The sequence below is a fragment of the Octopus bimaculoides genome, chromosome 7, assembly GCF_046866305.1.
Source record: "Octopus bimaculoides isolate indiv1 chromosome 7, ASM4686630v1, whole genome shotgun sequence".
Taxonomy (NCBI): domain Eukaryota; kingdom Metazoa; phylum Mollusca; class Cephalopoda; order Octopoda; family Octopodidae; genus Octopus; species Octopus bimaculoides.
Window position 1 is genome coordinate 70,565,536 of NC_142934.1, and position 5,000 is coordinate 70,570,535.

General features: G+C 29.0%; 1 protein-coding gene across 1 annotated transcript in view; it reads right to left on the reverse strand.

Annotated features, from left to right (window-relative positions):
* Nucleotides 1–5,000, reverse strand: part of LOC106874518 (nucleolar protein 4) — a 1,458,602-nt gene that overhangs the window by 834,812 nt on the left and 618,790 nt on the right.

Genomic DNA, 5,000 nt, shown 5'->3' on the forward strand with positions numbered 1-5,000 from the left:
GCAAGAGATTTTCAGTACAATAACACCTTGATATATCTATAGGATTTTGAGTCATTTTCCGGTTGTTAACTGTAACCACTTCTTGCCAAGTTAGTGAACCAAATGCAAAAGAAAAAAAAAGAAAAAGAAAAGGAACGGTGACGATAAAATGAGTAAAATGAACTCAATATGAATATGCCAAAGGACAACAAGAACTACCTCCACTAATCCGTGTTAAGTTTTTACCTTTTGTTTTCAATTACTGATGGAATGGAAATATTCTCCTAAGTATGGATGCGTGTATATATATATATATATATATATATATATATATATATATATATATATATATATATATATATATATAGTACAAATAATAAATGAGTATATGCATATATACGTACATGTATGTACATACTTACATCTACCTGTATATATAGTTGCATATCTGGGTACAGGACATTGTAAACAAAGCGTAGTCAAAATGATAAACGAGTACAGGAAACACACAGGCCACATAGAGAACATCTCCTTCATCAGCTGCCTCCATTCTAACACAGGCGTTTCGAAGAATAGGGCAAAGTACTTAAACTATATATATATATATATATATATATATATATATATATATATATATATATATATATATATATATATACATATATACATAAATGCATATTTGTATTTAGACACATACACAGACACACACAGATGCACACACACACTTTTCAAAGTGCTTAGTTTTAGAAAGAGACATTTCATTTGCAAGTATTGTAATATCATGTGATGGAAATTATAGATACCCAGTTTTTAGTATAAAGTTTGGTGGGAAAATGTTAATAGAGAAAATAAATAGCCTACGTGTAAAGATATGCCTAAGGTGATGACTGATAAACGCCATCATTTATGAGTGGATAAAACATTTCGAAGATGATGGAAAACTCAGTGACACATATGAACCAGGAAATCGTTACAAATGATGGGGAAATTTTTGGAATCGATAAATAAATGACCATTCAGAAAACTTATAATTAACGGAACGTCTCTTCTGGATCATTTCAGATGATTTTGATTGAAAAAAAAGTTTTCGTGTCCCATTTGTGTTGGAGATTGATTTCAGTTCACTGTCTTTTGATATAAAAATAATAATGAAAAAAAAAATGCCAGAAATTAATTCTACTCCTACCCTTTGCAACACCTAATTGTGATAAACCAGCGGCGTGTAGTTGTATCCCAGAAACAAAGCTCCAGTTATTTTAGTCAAACACGTCATCACATCTCAATAGAACTCCACTGTGTGCATCAAGTGTGAAGAAAATGTTGATCGTATTTTTTTTGATGTCTGAATAACCTGAACCTAATGGTCAAAAGAGTAGTCAAGTCTTTTATATAGAGTATTTGATTCAATTAAAGAATAAAGTTGAAAGAAATCACTATGAGCTGTGATGGAAAATGGTCATTGACTTCCTCTCCATGGCAACGCATCTTCATCCATTTTGTCTGCATACATGAATTACTCTTGCGATACGACTGCTCCCTTATTCATATCATCCAAGTCAATGATATTTTTTCACGCTCTCTAACAATCAAAATGGAGCTTGGTTGTAAAGAAATGCTCGATTTTCTCACAATATGAACGCAAAACATAGTCACATAACAACTTATGGTTTCCAACATTGCATCTGAAAGTAGCAATAAAGATGACTCATATGCATATCATCTGAAAGATTACTTTACTGATAACAGCGTATAATATTGATATATTTGTTTGTTCTTTGAAATAAATACATGTTTTTAAAGAACTTGTATACACAATTATGTGAACGTATTGACAGGAATAAAAAAAATAGTCACAGAATACTCGATCAAAATCAAAACAAATCACGTTCATATCAGCCAATCTAGAAGGCTACTACATCACTTTTTACCAATTATTTTAAAGCCATATTTTTTTTATAGATCCGTTTTTTTCTGAGACCTATTTATCATATTGTGTATATATGTCGAAGTAATTGTGAGAGTGTATATATATCTATATATACAGATTGACACACAAAGAGATATACATATTAATGTATGCGCCGACGTATTCACACACACACACACACACAAATGGACACACGTTTATATATACATAACTTTATATATATGTATATATATATATATATATATATATATATATATATATATATATATATATATATAAACATTGCACACACATATATACGCACACACATGTATATACACATTCATATATATATGTCTCTCTATATATGTATATGCATATATATATATATATATATATATATATATATATATATATATATATATATATATATATATATATATATATATATATATATATATATATATATATATATATATAAATACAGATATAGGGCAGGGAATCGTCAATTAGTAATAAAATTAATAATTAACAATTTTGCCAAGTAGTTCAGTATGAAAAAACCTTAATCGGTAAAACCATTTGTAATCATAAATATACAGGGATTAGCAGGAGTTGCTTCTCCAACATACTGAAAATTTAGAAATAGCAATCAAAGAACTACTGATTCCAAACTATAAATTTTTTTTTCTTTAACGGATGGCAATATTTATGGCACAAATATCACCATCCGTTAGAGAAAAAAAAAAAAAAAAAAAAAAAAAATTGTAGTTTGGAATCAGTAGTTCTTTGACTGCTATTTCTAAATTTTCAGTATGTTGGAGAAGCAACTCCTGCTAATCCCTGTATATTTATGATTATATATATATATATATATATATATATATATATATATATATATATATATATATATATATATATATATATATATATATATATATATATATATATATATAAATATGTATATATATATATATATATATATGTATGTATGTATGTATGTATGTGTATATATATATGTATTTCCATGTTTGCTTATACTTCAGCTAAGAAATACATGGATTCGTGTTGAACTGATTAAAAAAAGTAACTATTATTGCTTTAATTTTGTTTTCACACCATTTAATTACAGTCAATTTGGCTTGATTTGGTAACTATTTCTTTTCTTTAAAGTTGCTTGTATCAATTATCAATAAAAGAATTGTAATTTTTCTTTCTCTTTCATTTACAGTAACTATTAATTATTATTCGCATTGTCTTGTTTGTTGTTGCTGCTGTTCTTCTTCTTCTTCTTATTATTATTGTAGTAGTAGTAGTAGTAGTAGTAGTAGTAGTAGTAGTAGCAGTTTTATGTTATTGATGTTTTTATTAAGTATACTATATTTGTTTTCCTCTCTGGATAGCTCTTTCCTTCAGGAAAAGTTTTGAAAACATTGTAATAATTAAGAAATGACATACATGTATGTATGTAAATACATATATATGTAACCCCTTATGATAGAATATGCATCTGCCACTCGCTATTAGACAAAGGATGCAGGAAGTAATTTGGTCAAAATTAAAAATAAAAGCAGCAATAGTATTTAGTGTAACTTTTTAATTATCATTTCTAATATGCTCAGATAAATCTATTGTTATTTTTATTATTAGTGAGATATGTTTTACGTAAATTATGTATGTGAATGTATATAAAGTAATAAGCAATGAATGAGAGAAATATGAAATACCTCAATTTTTACAGAGTGCGTTGTGAGGAGCATAAGAGATGAAATAGTGTTCCCAGGAATAATGCTGAGAATGACGTTGTTTTTTTTTAAAAATAGGCATCTAACAACACTATTGCTGGTTGTTTTCGATTCAATTGATATAATTCTTGATAGGAACTTCATTTACACCGGCACATTAAGAAAATACAGGAAGAATTGCCCCACTTCCTGTAATATTTGAATGCAGAACGTAAACGGGCGCAACAAAATACCACAAATTATTTCCTAAGTCACTTTTCTAATTCTTAGTAATGCTTCATCTACTCCGCTTATAATACTACTTCTACTACCAAGACCCAATTACACAAACAAGTACGTATCTATATATATATATATATATGTATTGCATACACACACAAATATATACATACACAAATACACATAGATATACACACACATATATATCATAAGTATATGAATATATATTTCTTTATTTTGCACAGCCATGCGAACACAAATGTGTGTGGACGCTACTGATGAGAAGCCAATAAGGTTCGAAAATCGATTAAGGCTGTTCGTCATTTTTTCAGTCTACACAGAGATGGCTAAACTTTACCCCGTTTATAATTATAACATATGCTACACACACACACACACACACACACACACACACACACACACACACACACACACACACACACACATATATATATATATATATAGGGTATGAGAGGTATTAGCATCAAAAGACCCAATGGTGTCAGATAATGCTGAGTAAGTGCTATGGACAGACTATAGTTAAGCTTCAGGTTCGATAATGATACGAATGAGAAGTCCAACGTATTAGCATGTATATATATATAAATTTATAGAATGAGATAAAAAAAATCCAAGGCTGTGAATAGTTTTCAGAACATTTATAAAGAGAAGGTCTTTTATATAAATACAGAGTGAAGTGGAGGAATGAAAACAGACGTGAGATACGTAAGGATATTGCATCTGCAGTTCCGGTATTTAAGCAGAATGGAACCCACACACAAGGTACAGGAAACTTATATATACGCCATTCTTCTTAAATAATGGAGCTGCAGATACAATATCCTTACGTATCTCACATCCGTTTTCATTCCTCCACTTCACTCTGTATTTCATATCTTCTCTATAATAACTATTACTTAAACATTTTCTCGCACCATCTCTGATGAAGGGATATATAAAATATCCCGGAAACAGCTGTAAAACCTCTTTATAAATGTTCTGAAAACTATTCACAGCCTTGAATTTTTTTTTTATCTCATTCTGTTAATTATATATATATATACACCCATTCTCTCTCTCTCACACACACACACATACTATCACACATACACAAACATACACGCACACATCTTAGTGCCTAAATTTCATTT